Source organism: Grammomys surdaster, unplaced genomic scaffold, assembly GCF_004785775.1.
Source record: "Grammomys surdaster isolate TR1022 unplaced genomic scaffold, NIH_TR_1.0 100, whole genome shotgun sequence".
In the NCBI taxonomy this organism is placed as follows: domain Eukaryota; kingdom Metazoa; phylum Chordata; class Mammalia; order Rodentia; family Muridae; genus Grammomys; species Grammomys surdaster.
Window position 1 is genome coordinate 8,459,145 of NW_021604579.1, and position 20,850 is coordinate 8,479,994.

Sequence of the window (20,850 nt, forward strand, 5' to 3'; positions counted from 1 at the left end):
GAGCTCCTTTCTATTTGTGGTGAAATTTTGTGATTAAGGCAACAAAGACACAGTATTGAATATTAAAAATCACTCTATCTACAAGTAAAAAGATACTTTTCTATTGTCCAATAGAAAAGACAGGTATATAATGGTCTTTGTAATATTGTGTACTATGAAGATATGCATATAAAGGGACAATACATAGAAAATGAAGTTTACAGCATGAAATTCTTGAATAATAACTAAAGACTTATCTGAGTAAATGTAGTGTAGAACTGAGCGAGGTGAGCCTGGTATAATCAGAAGCATGTAGGAGTTACAGTATAATTGAAACTTAGTGGGAATCTCCTGTGTTATTTTGAGATTATGTTTTTTCCTGGGTGCTGATTAGAGGCTGGAAAGAGACTGAATGTGTGTTGGAACACAGCTTATGCATATGATGAAAAGTTCAAATGTCAGCCTTCAGGTTCGAATATTACTATTGCTGTTGCCCACAATCTCAAACTGCATTCTGTATCGCTGCATTTCTGCATTAGCATTCCTTAAAAAGAAATGGCCCTTTGTCTTATTTTCCTGACTGCTAGAATACCTATGTTGTATGAACTCTACGAGTCACTTCACTGAACCATGTGCATTAGAAACTGAAACAATAGAAACTGGAAAAGAATATGGTGCTTCTTTTCTTTCAGTTTGCTATGATAAACACCATGACCACAAGCAACTAGGAGAGAAAATGGTTTATTGGACTTACTTATCTATCACTGACAGAAATCAGGGCAGGATCTAAAACAAGAATTGTAGCAGAAGGCATGGAGAAAGATGTTTACTGGCTTGCTCCGTGTGGTATGTTAGCCTGCTTTCTTATTACACCCAGAAACACCTGCCCAGAAATAGGACCACACACAGTAGGATGTGCCTTTCCACATCAATCACTAGTGAAGAAAATGTCCCAAAAATGTGCCAACAGACAATCTGATGGAGGCAATCCTTTGATTAAGGCTCCCTCTTCTCAGATGACTCTAACTTGTGTCAAGATGAAAAACAAAAACAAAATAAAAAAAAAAAACCTAAGCTGCAGAGACTGGTAACTGTGGCTGACTGTCCACAGTGTGCCAAACTCTATCTTGGTTAAAAAAAAAAAAAGAAAGTTAACATTTTATCTCACCAATGAGGCATATCTTAACTATGTCAAATTTACAAATTAGTAACTGAGATGAAGAGGAATTATAGTCCCCATATATATACAGATATTGTTTAAAAATCTATCCTAAAAGCTGTCCATTCCAAAAACTGGGGACAACTGAAGGCACTGGCAAACGAATCACTAGCTGACCACTGGCAATGTCAGCACAAGAGGTGACACACAAGAGACCAGGCTAAAAGTTAAAAATAATGTGGCTAACTTAGTTCTTGGGTTGTAATTTACAGCTTCATTAAAAAGACATTTAAAATCAATAACTAAGACTTCTATGTCAAAGAATCTAGAAAATAAGAACAAATCAAAATCAAATAAATTTTAGGGAAAAGATAAGAGTAGAAAAAAAGTAAAATATAAACATAGAATCTGTAGGATTTTCAAAGACACAAGAGAATTCCTTCCAGCTCATATGTTTAGTTTCACATCTGCAGGGTTGTTGTTTCCAACCTCACTTCTGGATTTTAAGGTATCATTTTCCCCACATTACTCAAGAGTAGGAGTGTCACAGTTGAACTGCTACTTCATGAGGAACTTGTATCTTCAAATGTGATTTCTAAATTATGTCCAGTTGTGTTTTTAAAATGGTCTCCATTAGTTGTACTATATTTGTGCATATATATAATGAGAAAAATACCAATTTGAGATGGAGTGGGATAGCATAGGAGGGTTTTGAGGGAGGGACATTGGAGAGGTTGGGGGGAGGAAAGAAAAGAGAGTAATCATGTAATCATATTTTAATTAAAGTATATTTTAAATTTTAATGTGTTTTTTCTGAAATTATTTATATGTTGCAAAATATTTTCCATGATAGTCATGCTTTCTGTTTTGAATAAGTCAGCTTATTTCTGTTTTGAGTGAGTTTACTAAGTATAAGCAAACAAAATAAAAGAATAAATATCAAGCAATAGATAGGTAGGTTGGTAGATATATAGGCGAACAGATACATCAAAATATCAGGAGTTCATAGCATGCTGCAGAGATGACAGCAGAAGAAGGTGACATCATCATATTAAGTATGCAAACACCCATCAGGAATCATCTGGAGAAATTGAGGCAATCAGCTGGACTTCTGGATTGAGCTTACTCTCCATGTACTTCCTCTGGTTTGAAAATCTGACAGGCTATTCCCAACACAGTCATTTTTATCATGGGATAAATATCCATAATATCTGTTGGTAATAGTTTATTGGGCTATTTGACTATTTTCTTCCTTCTCTGTCCTTGGGTTGGAGATGCCAGGGAGCAGCCCATTATGGACAAGGAGTCTTAAAGATACTTTGAGATATACATAATTGAGTCTGAAGTAGAAAGCATTTCCACTTTTAGAGTCAGGAAAAGTGGATGGAATTGTAAATCGTCATGTTAAGGAAAATAAGCCAGACTCAGAAAGACAACCTAACAATTAACAAATATAATGTAAATTACAGAAATCAACAAACTTCAACATTTTTAGTAAATATTTGTAAAGTACCTAGTTTGTCATAACACCCTGTTGGCTACTGCAGAAAGCAATGAATAATGCAGCTTCCCCACTCAAAAATACAGCTCTTAGTTCAGTGGGAGGAACACACACACATATATATATGTAAAATTTTATATATGTGGGTGTGGGTGTGTGTGTGTGTGTACACATTCAGAATATTGTGTGCTGGCATCTGTAAAATTATGTGTGTGTGTGTATGTATGTGTGAGTGTGTCTATGTGTGTCTCTGTCTGTGTGTTTGTGTGTGTGTGAATGTGCTTTTTATGAACAAGGTCTCATGGTATCTCCTGATTTGTGATTAATGGTTGCCTAAATGATCCCTTAGAAAAGGATAGGAAAGTACTTCAGAGTGAGAAACAAACCTATGAAGAAGAAATCCTGAGTGGTATAACCAAAAACTAATTTTACTCAATATTGATAAAATTCTAATAGACCATAAGCAAGTCTGTTGATGTATAAGTACCCATAAAATGGGAAGTATATTTTCTCTTTACAATTCTATTTTAAATTGTATAGCATCCCCAGGCTTGTAAAGTCCAAAAACATATTTTTATCCAACTCTTTTCCTTGTAAGTGGGTAAACTGGGACTTTGAAAGTTAAAAACATCCAGTCACCCCACATTTACTGATCTTATCCTATATTTAAAAGCCTCAGCTTTCAAGGGCCCAGCATGGATCCTTCCTGAATACTTCTTCCACACAAAGAATTAAATACAAAATCAGATCCCCAGTTCAACTTTCCTAAGTGCCCAATCTATAATTGCCATTTCTGTTCTACAAAAAGGTTAGCCTATAGGGAAACGTAAAAGAGAAAAATAAAATGTTTTTAATGATCCTAAGCGTGATGGTTTTTCAGATTTACAAAATAGAAAATTACTTCATAAGGGCTTAACCTAAACACTTACAAATTTACAATTAAATAGTATCTTTAATAGATAGTGTGGTGTCACCAAAGATTTGAGTAATCACGTCATACAATGAAAATATGTCAAACAGGAATTAAACAATGTCAAGTCTCAAAACAGTACTGCACATGAAGTTAATATCATGATCTTCCTCACTCAAAATGATTTTGTTTATGACATTTATAATGAGTTTTTGACATTTGAGTGATGGCTATATCAAGATAAGAAATTAGGGCACCTGTATTAGCTTTGCTAGTAATACACATTGGTGAAAATGGAATTACAAATTCTTGTCAACTAAAGTGCTTTTAAATGTCTCAGAGATCTTCAGCTCCAGGTCTCCGATAGAGACGGTGGAGGTCTCTATGGCTCATTGAATATAGTGATTATTATTCTGTTTTCCGTTCAAGGAACAAAATAGTGTCATCTCAGCCACTCATAGGAAGATGCTGCTTGGAATCTAGACAGGATATCTGAAGAAGAAAAAAGTCCACACTGTTGTCCTCTTACATGAGCTTCTTGGCATAATCATTAAAAACACTTTAAAATTAAATATCAAAGATTTCAGATTATAACGTTAAATCTACACTGTTAGTCCTCGCCTCACCCTCAAACAAAAGGCTGAGAAACAACATTTTACTTGTATTATCCGAGGGTGGGCCTTTAAGTAGTTAAACAACGAGCCTTAACTTTGGACTATACCCTTCACAGGGAGGAAGAATGGGAGGTTTGAAACACCATCCTCCACTGGGTATCCACTTTTCTACTGAGTTCTCCTAGTTTAGAAGACTGACTTAGTTATGGAATACTATTCAGCTATTAAAAACAAGGACATCATGAATTTTCTAGGCAAATGGATAAAACTAGAAAATATCATCCTGAGTGAGGTAACCCACACCCAAAAGGACATGCATGGTATGTGCTCACTGATAAGTGGCTATTAGCTGAAAAGTACAGAATACCTAGGGAACAATCCACAGACCATAAGAAGTTTGACAAGCAGAAAGGCCCAAGTGAGGATGCTTCAATCACACTTAGAAAGGGGAAAAATAATCATGGGAGGCAGAGGGAAGGAGGTACCTGGGTGGGAGAGGGAAGAGGGAGGGGGAAAGGAGGAACAGGATCAGGTATGGGTGGGGCAGGAGAGAAGCCCAGAGGACAAGAAGAATAAATAAAAATATGTATCCTCGAGGGGTGGGAGGTGGAATGACTCTCTGAAAAGTACCTGAAAGTTGAGAGACTCTCAGGAGTCAATGGGGGTGACAGTAGCCAAAACAACCAACACTAGGGAGAGGGAATTCAACTCTAAGAGTCTACCTACAATTGGCAGGCAGGGCCTCAAGTGGAGGGATACAGTTACTAATCCACAGTCAAAATTTCTGACTCAGACTTGTTTCTATCTAAAATGATTGTAGGGGCAAAAATGGAGATGAAACCGAAGGAAAGGCAGTCCAATGACCAGCTCAACTTGGGATACGTTTCATGAGAGGGGGCACCACGCCCTGACACTATTACTGATGCTGTGATCTGCCTATAGAAAGGCGCCTAGCATGGCTGTCCTCTGAGAGGCCCTACCAGCAGCTGACTAAGACAGAAGCAGATACTTATACCCAATCATTGGACTGAAGTTGGGGATCCTTATGGTTGAAATAGTGGAAGGATTGAAGAAGCTGAAGGGGAGGGTGACCCCATAGGAATACCAATAATCTCAACTAATCGAGACCCCAGGGAGCTCCCCAACACAGACAGGGAATCACCAACCAGGCAGTATACACAGGCTGGTCAGAGGCCCAGGCACATATATAGAAGAGGACTGCCTGGTCTGGCCTCAGTGGGAGAGGATGTGCCTAATCCTGGAGAGACTTGAGGCCCCATGGAAGTGGGAGGCCTGGTGGGGGGTAGCACCCTCTTGGAGGCAAGGGAGAGGAGGAGTGGGATGAGGAACATAAATAATTTTTTTAAAAAAGACCGACCTAATTTCATAGATTTATGAAACTAAGCTTTTTGTTTAATGAGGAAAGAAAAGAAACTAATATCCATACATACAAATTCCTACCACAGCAGCAGAGCTGGCTACAAACATCCAAGCTTTGTTATAGTTCTTGCCTGCCTGCCTGGCGGCCCACTTTCTTTCTTTCTTTTTCTTCCTTCATTCCTTCCTTCCTTTCTTTCTTCCTTCCTTTCTTTCTTCCTTCCTTCCTTCCTTTCTTTTTTCCTTCCTTCCTTTCTTTTGCTCTTTCTTTCCTGCAAGTTAGGTGTGCATATTGCTAGAAATATTACTCCTGCACAACGACAGCACTGGGCAGTACAGGAAAATGTTTCTGTCTCTGTTCTCTCCCATTTATGTGGATAAGAGTCCTTAGGAAGAGCGTGCTAAGGATTATTATTCCTTTTTATAGGAAATGAAACCAATCCTGGAGATGGAATTGTTTTCCCAAGATTGCATAGATGATTTGCCAAAGAGATATCTGTATGTTAATATTTCTGAAACTTAATCCATTGTCAGCTAACGTATCTACTAATTCATCTGGACTCATTTTTTTTTTCATTAAGATAATGCTATTTTCATTCAGAAGTCAACAAGAAGTTCTCAATTTATGACCCAATTTATTTTCTTTGCTCTTTAGTAAATAATCTAGGTCTGTTAGACAAAGTAATTTTTTAAGGGCACGTATGGTCTTAAATATTATATAAACATAACCCTGATTTTTATATAAATGTATGGCATATGGCATCAATAAGACTTCTACTTAAGGAAGATATATTAAGATTTTGGGTGATTTATACTAACAATAATATTAAGATGTTAAATGTTCAAAATTATCTTATCCTTTCTGCACTTGAAACATTATAGTTTGCTCTCATCCCTCAGAAAATTCTAGTGCACACTGAGGTGTGTTCTGTAGCACTGCCTTGTGTTTATCATAAATTATTACTTTAAATTCTTTTCATTAGAATGCAAATATTTATTTTTGGATGAATTTGAAAACATAATTTCAAGAACTGCTGAATGTGAAAAACAGGATATGTGTCAAAAATAGATATAGGTATTTATATGCACGGTCTTATTCATGACATCTCTGGGTAAATCCTGTATGCAGTCACATTTTATAACAGTTAAAATAAAACTGTTGTGATAAAGTTGAAATTCTACATGAAGCTTGCCTAGCTGTATACTCTTCCCACTGTGTAATACTGAAATTTTTTCTTCTAATAATAACAGCAAAAGTATCTATGCCAAGAAGTTAAGGTAATCACCAAAAACTGAATGATACCTAAGTGTAGTAGCACACAGCAGTGATTATGGATTCCAGGCAGAGAGGGGAAGGACTTGCATATTGAATGATTATATACTGCATTCTGATTCTTGCTGCTGTGTCTTTTTATTTTTCTACCTCCTTACAATACCATGCTTTTCTTTGTTTAGAATACTTGAGTATAGGTTATGCTTATCAAAATTCATGCTGAGGCTTGTCAATATACCAGTGTGGTAAAATGAACTTAGTAGGAAGTATTTAGGTGATAGGGGCCACAGATCTAATGGGTTTATTAATAACCTTCTCTGATATACGCGCTATTGTATTCTCATATGGTTCTTCTTCATTTAATCTTTCTTTAATGAGCCCTTTTTATGTTTAGCATGTCTATAATAACTTATTAGAATATTTTATCAAACTGTTTCTAAATTCATGTCAAATAATTCTAATGTGTGCCATTTCAATGTTGGCATCTATTAGTGATTTTTAATCTTTCAAGATTAGATATTTCTGGGGCTGGTGAGATGGCACAATTGATGTATAAGTCTAAGTGATATAAGCATGAAGACCTGGATTTGAATCCTTTGCAACCACATAAGGCACCACACACACCTGCAATACCAGTACTGGAAAGGCAGAAACAGGGAAATCCCTATAGCTTGATGAACAAACTAGTCAAGCCACATTAGTAGGTCCAGTGAAAGACCCTGCCTTAAATAATAAGGTAGAGAGAGCAGTAAAGGAAGATAACCAGTATCAACCTTGCACCTCTAAAGGAATGTAAACACATGTGAACATGCTTACCAAAGATAAGATTTTCCCTATCTGTGCTAAGACAGGTGCTTTTAAAATTAAATCAGGATTCTTTTTTATTACTTTGTGAAATTCTTCTGTTATATAAATTTTATGTCTTGACAATTCTCTTCTGACATTGTCCGGTAGGGAGCAGAGAGTACTACTTCAATACTCAGATAATCTGCCTGGTTTTCATTAATAGCCTATGAAGGAAAGGACACCATTACTGCTGGATAGGGCTGACAGTTCCAGCTCCAAGCTGTCTACTGATAACATGTTAGTAGCAAATCACTCCTCAAGTCCTAAGGTTCCTATATGATCTACCATTTTTACCTTTAAGAGTCATTTTTAGATAGTCTTACTACATATATATCTGGCTGGCCTACAATTTACCAAATAAAACAGATTGACATCACTCCACTCGCAAGATCTAGTCTCCTGAGTGCTGAGATTAAAGACATGTGACAGCACACCAGCTTCTTTAAGAATCTTAACTTTGTTTTGCACACATTTTCTATGATTTTAATTGTACATAGTGAAGAAAGAAGGAGTGAAAATATGTCTCCATTGAGTTGTGGATCTAGCATTTTTGCTTTAACAATAGAAACCATGGGAAGATATCTTGCATATTGAGCATTAAGGGGATGGTTACATTTCTATTCTGACAAAAGGATTTCTGGGACTTACTGGCTACCAATCTGAGCTAGGTCCTCTGTATATAAGTTATGTTTGTGTATCTCAGTGTTCTTGTAGGACTCCCAACAGTGGGAATGGTGGGAGTCTCTGACTTTTTGCCTGTTTTGGGGACCTTTCCTCCTATTGGATTGCCTTGTCCAGACTTGATCTAAGAGTTTATGCCTAGACTTATTCTAACTTATTATGCAGTGTTTGGCTGATATGCCTGGGAGGCCTGCTCTTTTCTGAAGGACACAGAGGAGGAGTGATGGGGGCCAGTGGCTGGGAGGAGTGGTGGAAGGGGAAACTGCAGAAGAGGTATAATGTATGAGAGAAAAGTTAACAAAAAAGAAAACTGAAAAATTATATCAGATTGGAAAGAACAACTGGTTCTCCTCCTCAAAATTAGGTCTTGATGTCTGAAAAGAATGAGTCTCATGAAATCACTGAAAAGTTAAATGGTGAACACATTTGTTTTATCATTTAACATATTTTTAAAATTTTCTTTTTTTATGGTGAAAAAAAAGTGTCTATTTAGAACGAGTCATCTGGACTCAGTCTAGATGACCCCAATCTTGTTGGCAACATCCAGAGCATCATAATCAGGAGCCAAGCAGACATAGGACATACGCCTTCTTCTCCCCATCAGGCCTTATCAAGGTATTGACTTTGGCCACATCAATGTCATAGAGTTTCTTCACGGCCTGTTTGATCCGGTGCTTGTTGGCCTTGACATCCACAATGAACACAAGTGTGTTGTTGTCCTCTATTTTCTTCATGGCTGACTCAGTGGTCAGTGGGAATTTGATGATAGCATAGTGGTCAAGCTTGTTTCTCCTTGGTGCACTTTTCCGAGGATATTTTGGCTGCCTCCAGAGCCGCAGTGTCTTGGGCCGCCGGAAGGTGGGTGAGGTTTGGATCTTCTTCTTTTTGTGGCTGTGGACGCCTTTCAGCACTGCCTTCTTAGCTTTCAAGGCCTTTGCTTTGGCTTCGGCTTTGGGAGGGACAGGAGCTTCCTTTTTCGCTTTCGGCGCCATCTTGGCGAAAAAGCTATTTTTAACATTTTCAAGAAACTAAAATAATGATGATGATGATGATGATGATGATAAATGGCCATATGTGCATATAATATGCCAGAACTAGTTCATTCAATCCTTCCAGTAAACTTAATTCTATAGAAGCTTCAATAAGAAGTCAGTCAGGTCTTAGTTTCTAAGATAAGGAAGCTCTAAATTCAGGGAGTGACAATAAGCCACTAATTACAACAGCAGGTGGCAAGCATGCTGAGTTAGCATCATCAAAGACACAGCATGGAAGTCAGGGAAAACTGCCCAGAAAGGAAGAACTTTACTCACATAAAAAAAAAAAAAAAAAGGATCTGTGAGAAGTATAGGAAGCAGAGAAACCCTGCCTGGGTGAGTGGGCACTGATTCCATGTGCACAGCCACATCCAGGACTCCAAAGCCTCAGACCCATGGGAAAAGGGCAAGGCTTTCCTCTGGAGGCTGAGTGCTGATTGACCAGCATATGCAAAGACTAGGAGTGGAGCTTCCTCCTCTTGGATGTTGACAGCCTGAGACTGCTTATCTACAGAAACCTCCCCCTGTCAATGTACCTAAAACTACCCTGAGGGTCCACATCACTGCTGCATTAGCAGAATCCCACACAGCCCGTCTTTGCTGTATATGTGTCTGTATGTCTGTCTTTCTTCATTCTCTCACTATCCTTAGTCAGGGTTCCAGGACCCAAGGGGAGCAGGACAATGCAGAGATAAAAGTGAGAAACACAGAATGACTTTCCAGATGGGAGAAAGCAAGAAACAGCAATTAATTGATCAGCAAAGATGAACCCAAAATTATTTACAGTTTGTGTGATTAAGTCGGTAGTTAGTGCGATGTTAAAGGCTGAAAGAAGAAGATACAAACAAGAACAAAGTTTCTGTTTGGTATTGATGTCTCAGTTTAAGGTAGGTAATTATGAGGATGCATTTCAGTTTGGTCCATCATTTCACAGCATTCTGTACCAAGATTACTTTGGGCTGTTCTAGATCACAAGCGCACCTAAGAGCACTGACAGTGTGTCTAGTCAGACCCATAGTCTTTTCCATATATTTAGCAAATCAAAGCCTGTAAAAGTTTCAGTACCTTTCTCATGATTTTATTGCTTTGTTCTGCCAAAGCAAGGCTTACACTACCCATGAAACTTTGCATAAAATTTAAATATCAATCTCTCATTCCTTTGGCAGTAAAACAGCCAAAGCCCATAGCTTAAGATTCCTCCAGCCTAAATTGTTGTGTTTCCAGTACCCACAGTCCCATTTGCATAACGATCTTTTTCACTTTCTACATCTGTGTTTTATTTATATTGCAACAGAAATATTTAGAAGTTTATGTCACAATAAGTTTCTAATCTAAATTTGGAAGTTTTTTTCCAATGGTTTATCAGTTAAAAACCACACACAGAGTGAAATTTCCAGCAAAGAATTCCTCATTGTAAAGCTCATCTTAATTTTCCTTATAAATACGCAGATGTTATTATATCATACACTGTATCACAGTGCGGATTTTGAAGCCAATGGATGATGAAATATGACTTTTCTAAGGCTAACTCTACAATTTTAATGAAAATACAAAACCATATTTCCTTTGCACAAATTAGTACATTATATGTTTTGTTTTTGTTTCATTTTACCTCTTACCTTATTATGGTTTGAATATTAGGCTATCATAAGAGGCTTATGATATTTATTTGATATTTTGATATTATGATATTTTTCCTTATTAAGGAAAGCTGTAAGTTCCAAGTCAACCATGAGCCCCTCTGAACCCTCCCACTCCAACTAAATATACTGAACTTTATTAATAATTTTGCTGTATTTCTAGTATACACTTGTTATTTTTACATTGCACTATAATATTCCACATGCATCGTTCCACCTCACTGATAGGGTCCATGCTCCCTATTTGTCAAAAAATGTACCTAATACCTTTATACCTACAGAATACAGAAAATTATCTCTCTAGCTATCTACATTTTTTCATTAATATAAAATGATTTGTCATTTATTTAATAAACTTCTCAATAATATACCTTGCTAATTAAGAATCACTTGAAACTAACTGCACCTGAAGATATGAATAGCATACCTTACCTTCTTTGCATCATAATTATGACTATCATTTAGTGACAAGGTCCACTCACCTTGTAAAACTCAAAATGAAGTGAAATCAATATACTGCTTGTTTGTTTTTATTCTTCTGTTTCCTATCAAACTGTAAGTGTTCTGAAGTGGGACCTCTATCTTGCCATTATATTTGTAGTGCCTTATTTGTGTTCGGTGCCCCATAATTCCTTCTTTAATCAGTACTCTGGCAAATAGCACATGTTTCCCTTCATATGTAAATTTAAGTTTTCACTTTTTATATGTGCATATTACATGGGTAAGGGTCATAAAACTAAAAGGGTGACCATGAAAGGCTAAAGAGAGGAAAAGAAGTAAAAAAGGGGGCCACTGTAGGAGGACGGAAACAAGAGTGGAAATGAGGGATGGAGAAGAGGATGGAAGAGAATAAACAAAAATAAAATACATATCAAATGCCACAAAGAAAGACTATAATTTTTGTATGCTAATTAAAAGACAAATAATGCTGGACCTGGTGGTGCACACCTTTAATCCCAGCACTCAGGAGGTAGAAACAGGCAGATCTCAGAGTCTGAGACCAGTCCATTCTATATATTGAATTCTAGATAGCCACGGCTATGTAGAGAAACTCTGACTGAAAAGCCAAACAAATAAACAACAACGAAAAAGCAAATAAAAATAATTATTAAATAAGTTAAAAGTAAAAAGTTAGTACTTTCCTCTAGAATTAACAAGTGTTTTCTAAAAGTATTCAATATATAAAAATCATGACTACATGATCAGTATTTAATTTGAAACTGAGTAACAGACTGAGTTTATTTCCCTTAACTTGAGTGCATATTCCTCCATCACCTGCAGCTAAATCCTTTGGTAGAGGAGCTCAGTCTCCTTGGTCTTCTTTTGTACTGCAGTCAATCTACTAGCAACACTCAATTAAATGACTGTTTAAATATGAAACCAATTTAAATCCCACATAGGAGTAAGTTAAAGGTCCTGAGCCAAACATAAACATTTGTCATCTAGACATGCCTTTAAAAACATGACATAGTAAGTAAATGTCATAGGTTCAACAAATGTATGTTACCTCTTACAGATTAAACATTTTAAACTGATCAAATAGGGGGAAAATGTTTCCATGGTTGGTTTCATTTGACCTGAACATTCAAACACTAGTATTTTTAATCACATACTGTTAAAATGTGATGTTTATATATGCTAAAGAGGAAGTTCATCAAATCAACATCTTTATTCTAGGTATTATAAAATAAAATTACATTAGAATAATACACTATTTTGCATCTCATAAAACAATTTAGAAATTGTCATTATTATCTCTTCTGATGTCATACAATAGGCTATCAAATATGATTATTCTACAAGTGTTATTTTGTAATGAAATTGAGTGTGCTACACTGTTGAAAATGAAAATCCTTTGTAAAAAATCTGCACATGGGGCATGAGAGATAAGAATTAGCAAGATCACAAATATTTGTGAAATGTTAAAACAAAATAAGAAGAAAGAACACAGCTAAAACGTAAATTAGAGCATAAATTACTAAAAAGGAAGAGGACTTAGCATAAAAGTCAAGAGACCTGGTCTGCCACATATCTCTTAGTGGTATGCAGTGGGTGGAGCATTTAGCATTAGTGAACATCACGGATTTCATGGGAAGAATGGATATACATTTTTCAGCATGGAGAGTGTGAAGATACTAGGAATTGAGAGAATGTCCAGGAGCCTAACAGACCACATGTGCACAGTACACTAGAAGAACAGCAAACTGTCATAGTTCCTGATTCCTGGCTTTAGGTAATTACTTAGACTTTATGAGACTCATTTTTCTTACCCAATAGTAATATTTACAGTATTTTTGTTTAGATTAATGACCTAATTAAATAAATGAAAATGTTGTAAAGCCTATTTGCTACATAATATTTTCAACAAAAACTAAAAACTAATCACCATGTTATTTTAAATACAATTTTCTAGGTGATAATAAATGTACACTATCAGATTTTTGCAGGGGATGATCTCGTCTTGGTGGCAGGAAACAATTATCCATGTGCAAAACTACTGTCACAAGAACTAAGGAAACCAGGTGTATAACATAGAAATAAGAAAGATATTGGAGAGAAACTAAAGGTCAGACAACAGTCTTTCCCCTGAACTCCAGTAACACAGAATATCTTCCACTTGGCAAAAAGGGTAGAAAAGGAACAAATGAGGTGATCTCAGAGCCAATTCTGTATCTGGCAAGTCAGACTCAGTGTCAGAAGAGTCACATCCTCAAACTCCAAGATGGTACCTAGACACTGAGCCTCCTTAACTGGACAACATTCCCTAACTCAAGCTCATTGGTCTCAGACTCTCATTTGGTCTCCAGGAATGCCCCACCACTACACTCAATCCAGAGGCTTCAAGTCTGATCTCCTAGCAATACATCAACTAAGCAGTCCTCAAGCCAGTACCTATAGACTCAGGCTTCAAGATGGCCCATTTGCACACAAATGTTTTGGAGGGTTAGGGAAGCTGTGGGTAGTGGTGGTGAAAGAGGCTCTCACTATCCCTGGCTAGCTTAAAACTTGCTAGGTAGACAAAACTGGCCTTGAAATCATAGAGATCCTGCTTCTGCCTCTCCTGCCCCAAAATGTTGGGATTAAAGACATGGCCTGCACATAAATTGTCTGATACCAGGCAAGACACTGTGCCTACAGACTCTAAGCCTAATCATTTCAGACCAGCTTATAGCTGAAACATACTGAGCATCCAAATTTGTTTCAACAGATGCAGGGTCAAGAGCCTGAAGAACTATCACTCCTTAACTGAGACTACCAGTCAGTCTACCATTGCAGGACATAGTCCTATTCCCTTAGCAGTCAGTACCAGACCCACTACATGTTAAGCCAATATTCATGGACTCAAGTTCTGTGCTGGTTTCAGAGGTCCAGAGTCTCAGAACCATCCCAGAGTCTGCTTAAACTCTGAAGACTTGTACTTGAAGTCTACAGGAGTTCCAGCTTAGGACATGTGTAAATGCCGCTCAGCCTTTAAAAGTAAATGCTGTCATTTGAAAGAATATAGGCTTTTCTAAAATCCAATGACAATTGACAAAATACATCCTTTCAAGTTAAAATAATAAGCCAAAATTAAGAGTAGGAACTACTGTCTACTGCTGGACTGGATATATTGTTTAGTGAATTGAGCTTTTACTGTGCAACTGAATTGGAATTCAGAGCCCTAAAACCCACATAAAAGCTGTGTGTACTAAATGTGGCAGCCGTCTGGAAACTCAGCAATTGGGAGGCAGGGGCAAGTGATCCTCATGTCGAACCTGCTAACTATACAAGCAGAAATTAGTGAGTTCTAATTCTAAGCTCCATGAGAAACATTGGCTCAATAAATCAAGTGAGCAGTGATGAAGGAAAACACCCAGTGTTGACTTTGGCCCTCAACAGGCATATACACACATATCAGCACAGATATGCACGTGCACACACAGACAGTAGACACAGATAAACAGACAAGATACAAGCACACAGGCATGCAAAGCGCACACACACACACACACATACACACAAGAATATATACACATACACACCACACATACATGCAAAACAATAAAAATCTACAAACCCAACTTAAAAACTATCAGTGGTATAGCAATCAGTAAATCCTACCATGACTGGGACCAAGAACCAGGTTGTCTCATATTTCTTGGATTCAACATTGTACTAGATATCCTCCACAGTGGATTGTCTAAAGAAAAATTTCCTACACATATGGCTGATTCCTGGTTGACATAATTGCCTATGTAAACATGCCAAATTCACAAATATGATATTAGAGGTTAGATGAGGCCAACAAGGAAGCATAATAGAAGGTTCCATATCATCATATATTAAAAGTGGACAATTAACATTAGTTTGCCTTAAAATTCCATTTATATCACCAAAGAAAAATTAAAAGAGCATATATTGTGTAGTCGGCATCTATAACACCTATAACTTGAAAAAAACTAAATTATTTCACTTAAGACAGTGATAAAAATCTTTGAACAAATGCTACATCACAGAAAATAAGCATAGAACTATAAGTCACCAGGGAAACGCAAATTAATTGCATGGTGAGATACAGTTAAAATATCAAAATGGCAGAGGTTCAAAACTACTGACAATGCCAAGAGTTGACAAGGCTCTGCAACAACGGGACTTCACTGCTGCAGAAAATAAAACCTGATTTAATCATTTACAAAACAGTTCATAAATTATTATAAAGTTCAATAGCAAGGAATCTTGCTGCCAAGTATTTAACTTAGTGAAATAAACCTTATATTCATGAACACAAACAAACAGTACACAAATATTTATAGCACATCAATTCACAACTGTCGAATGGAAACATCTGTAACAAGACTTAATTAAATAAACTATAAGACTTTCTACTTTATAAAATAATCTTAATTTTTACTTGTTACTACTTATTTTCTATCATAATAATAGAATATAATTTGCTCCAGAACAAAATAGCCTTCTTTCCCGTGTTTCAGGCTGGTTTCTGAGCACCTAGCAAGAACAAAACATATTTATTGAATACAAATTATATAAAAATAACAATTTGGACATATTTTTCTGACTGTACATACAGTGGAAAACTGCAGTCACCATATACATACATAGGCCCCTAGTTGGTTATGACTTTCAATCAGCTGTTTGACAAATCAATAAACATCAAAAAAACTGCTGCATATTGTGTTGCTAAACTACAACGTTCATGTGGCAGGCAATGCACTTTCACTTTAAGATATTTTCAACTTAGACTGAAACTGGGACAAAGTCTCATCATAAGTCAAGGAGTATCTGTAATTATGTGAGGTAGATAGAAAACCAAAAACATAAACATGATAACATACAGCCTAATAGACTGTAAACAAGAGTAAGGATATGATAATTTTTGCTATCATTTATATGCATAACTGCAAAGTATTCATTATTGTTAAAGTCCTTCATTTTGTCTATTCAGAAAAATTAACTTCTTTGTATAATACACACACACACACACACACACACACACACAAAGTGTCTAATATAATTTACTCAAGGTAACACAGTAAATACTGATTACCAAGTTCAAGTTTAATCCAAACAAAAGAACAGTAAAATGTCATTTCAGAAAGGAGAGAGTACAATGCAGGGAGACATCAAACAATATAGTCTCTGTAAGAGACTATTAAACAGTCCAAGAAGGGGCTGGAGAGATGGCTCAGTGGTTAGGAACACTGATTTCTCTTCCAGAGATCCTGAGTTCAATTCGCAACAACCACATGGTGGCTCACAACCACCTGTAATGGAATCTGATGCCCTTTTCTGGTGTGTATAAAGACAGCCACAGTGTACTCATTTACATAAAATAAGTAAATCTTAAAAAAAAAAAAGTCCAAGAATTGCTTAAAGCAAGCAGACTAGGTAGTAATCAGACAAGTAAGAATACCATATACCACAAGAAGCTTGACTTTTGCCTTAAAGGTAAGAGCAAGCTATTTAAAAGCTGCATCAGTTACGTAGCAGGGTCAGATTTGAACTTTACATGGGATACTCCAACGGAGAAGGAGAGACTTAAATAACAAGATTCTAGGCATAGCAATAGCTTAGAACACAATTACCACAGTCTTGGCAAATAATTATTATAGCAATGGCAAAAAAGCAACAGACGAATTCAAGAAGGAATTTTAAAGTTGGCCATACCCTATTTTATAATCTATAAATGAAGATTTATAATATGGTATTATAACTTATAATCAAAGTCATACTTCCTAATCTAAGTGACATCTGATTATATAATTTATAGATGAAGATAATAATAGAGACTGCTTCTCAGAATTGTTGATAAGACCAAGTATGTGTGATTTAATAGTGTTGCCACCGCATTCATGCTAAAATGCTTTACTATGACAATTACTATGATTAGTATCTTTGGATATTAATCCACATAGGAGGAAATTCAGAAAAGCCCCACATTTTGAGATTAAATGACTACACAAACAGCAGTAACATTCACTAGGATAGGAAATAGAGAGGTAATTTTACAGGGTGAGAGAAGGAGATCTTTTTTAAACTAGCAGCATAAGATAGCCTGTTTAGTCCAGGAGTGTTTAAATTAGAGATAATGCTAGAAACATGAACAAAAGAAACAATATGTACGATGTGGGTCCACAGGATGAGAAGGGAAAACCCTATGAAGGGGAATCGCAAGAGGAGAGATGAGAACACCAAGGAAACCATTTCTACCAGTGAAACAGCCAGTGTCAAGTGCAAGATAAGTTAAGACAGGGAGGACAATGTACCCACTAAGTTAACAACATCAACTGAGCTGTACAATAGTGAAAGGCCAATTAACAAATACTGTAAAGATAAATGCCAGTTGTTTCCATATGACACTCACTTCACATTACAATGATAGGATGTGTCTAAAATATCATGGGGAAAACATGTAAACATTATGAACACAGTAATGCATTTTTACGTGTATCATTTACACATAGAGGAAGTAATCCTAGACATAGTTCCTAGCTTTATTAACAGTTTCAAGAAACTAAAATTTAATTTTGTAAAACAATGTAAGACAACTCAAAAGAATTAAAATATATTCATGCATGCTGCACTTGTGCTGAAACTGAAGTAATATAGTTGATATGGAAACTCTGCAAGTTTTGTGTTCTTCTATCTTAATTTCTCCTCTTTTTTGTTTTTCAGCATTTCCATGTATAATCCTGGCTGTCCTGGAATTCACTCTGCATACCAGGCTGGCCTTGAACTCACAGATCCAGTTGCTTGTGCCTCCTGAGTGCTGGGACTTAAGCTAATCCCTATCTTCTGAATGTGTCCTCAGTCAGAAACTTCTTGCTTCATGAAGCACAGCATATAGTCTATCAAAACCTTTAGCTAAAAACAATAGCAACAAAAATTACCATATATGCTATAAATCTATTTAAAAAGAAGGGTTATTTAAATTTAAAAATTTGAAATGTGCCCACAGAAAAATGTGAAAAAGGTGAAAAAAGGTGAAAAAAATTTGAAATGTGCCTACAGTGTTGCTGAATAGAACACTGATATAGCACAGGCTTTAAGAACAATTAATTCGTGGGACCTAATGAACCGGAAAGGCTTCTGCACAGCAAAGACACCATCATTTCGACAAAGCAACTGGCTACAGAATGGGAAAAGACTTTTTTTTTTTAACCAACTGAACATATATTAGATGGCAAATATCTAAAGTATATAAAGAACTAAAAAAAACTGGACATAAAACAATTTAAAAAATAGATACAGATGTAAGAAGAGAGTTCTCAAAAGATGAAACTATAATGGCTGAGATACATGTAATGAAATGTTCAACATCCTTAGTCATCAGGGAAATGCAAATCAAAACTACTTTGAGATTTCTCCTTATACCAGTCAGAATGGCCAATATCAATAAAATAAATGACAGCTCATTCTGACAAAGATGTGGAGCAACAGAAACACTTATCCATCACTCGTATGTATTGTATGGCCACTATGGAAATCAGTGTGGTGGTTCCTCATATACCACAAGATCCAGCTATAGCACTCTTAAGCATATATCAAGAACTTTATGTCCTACTACAGAGACACTTGCTCATCCATATTCATTGTTATTCTATTCATAAAAGCCAGAAATTGAACAGTCTAGATGTCCATGAACAGGCGAATGGATAAAAAGAATATGGTATGTTTATACTATGCAATATTACTCAACTGTTTTAAAAAATCAAGAAATTCACTAAATTAGATAATTGGTAAATGGACAGAGAAAAAAAAAATCCTTATCCTATATTAAATAGCATTAGGAGGGTTGAGAAACACTAGAATACAGGAGGTAGAGCAAAACCTAAGGCCCATGTGAGAAGTCATATGGAAACCTAATACAACTTCTCTGTAGCTATAACAAGTAATCAGAGAGACAAAGCCCCACCAGTGGCAGAAAGAGGTTAATCAAGTTGTTGGCCAAAGGGGCCACAGGGAAATCCTCAAACAATACAGGATATTTCCAAGGCTATTGGTTGCTCTCCATAAACCAATGGTAAGGCCCTATCACAATTTTAACTTTCAATTTGTTCTGATATTTAACTCTTTAATCCACCTACTAAAGTTTTAAAAATGTAAGTATTTTGCTATACATACATCTTGCTACTTCTACTATTTATAAGTTATTGTCATAATGTAACTCATACAAAATAGCTTCATTTCTGATTTCTCTACTATTCACTTAGACTGCTTCTCTCCTCTTATGTCATGCTATGATGATTTTATACTACTACTGCTACCTTTTTAAAGTTAGTTGAAATACCAGTTCCATTAAAAAAATAAAGAATTCATTGATTTTCTTTCAATTTGGCTGGAATATTTTTGATGTTTTATTTTCATACATTAATTTAGGATTAATTTGTAAAATTTCACTAAATATTGGAAGAGGAAAATTCTTATTGTAATTGTTTTGAAATTACATGTGAATTTTAAGAGATAATGATACTATTGAGATTTATATGAATACAGCATTAAATCTCTATCTATAGATCATTCCTTCAAAGCATCTCATTATTGATGGTAACTTTCTTATCTTATCCCTCTTCACTTCTCAATGAATGGTGCTCAAGTGTCATTACAATCTGGAAAGTATATATTTAAGTCATTTACTTCAACAAAGTAGCACCAACATCCTTTCTCTCCAGAAAAGCTCTCCTTCATGTTACTCTGGCTAGTGATTCTCATGTGTATACTTTACACATATTAACAATAACTACAATAATTGTAATTCCTTTAGATTTGCCTTTCTGCAATTTACTAAATTTAATATTTTAACTCCACAACTCTCCTTTAACTCCATCACAACTCCCAACAAAGTCATGTTAAAGGTTATGTTTTTTGTCTAATAATAATTCCTCAAGTTTACTTTCAATTTCAAGAATGGCCAATTTTAGATGATGTGGTCATCCCAAATGACCAATATTCAATTAACTTTATATTGTATTTTCCCAACCATCCAATTGCCGCCCCTTTAACACATATTCGCCCTTGGGATATATAATCTTATATGTATCCTGATATGTCTTCCTACTCCTTTTATTTTGTGGTACATATTGTTAAAACTGAATCCATGACATGTTCTCAGCCAAACATAGGATCTGCTAGTAAATTTATCTTCCCCTTATATAATATTAACAAACAGTTGTTTTTAGACACTGTCACCAGCAACTCAAAACTAAAACTCGAAAGAAACAAGTGCAGTAAGCTGATGGTCTTCAAGATTTTCACACTGGAAACACATCCTAAACTATATTGTAGAAAATAAAGGACTGGACCTACTCAAATGCTACAGCCTGCATCCTTCCCAGGAG

At 36.0% G+C, this 20,850-nt stretch overlaps 1 protein-coding gene and 1 pseudogene across 3 annotated transcripts in view; both read right to left on the minus strand.

Moving 5' to 3' along the window:
* The window catches only part of Agbl4 (ATP/GTP binding protein like 4), a 1,113,017-nt gene that overhangs the window by 938,008 nt on the left and 154,159 nt on the right, over positions 1-20,850 (minus strand). The window lies entirely within an intron of this gene.
* LOC114638486 lies at positions 8,898-9,332 on the minus strand (annotated as a pseudogene).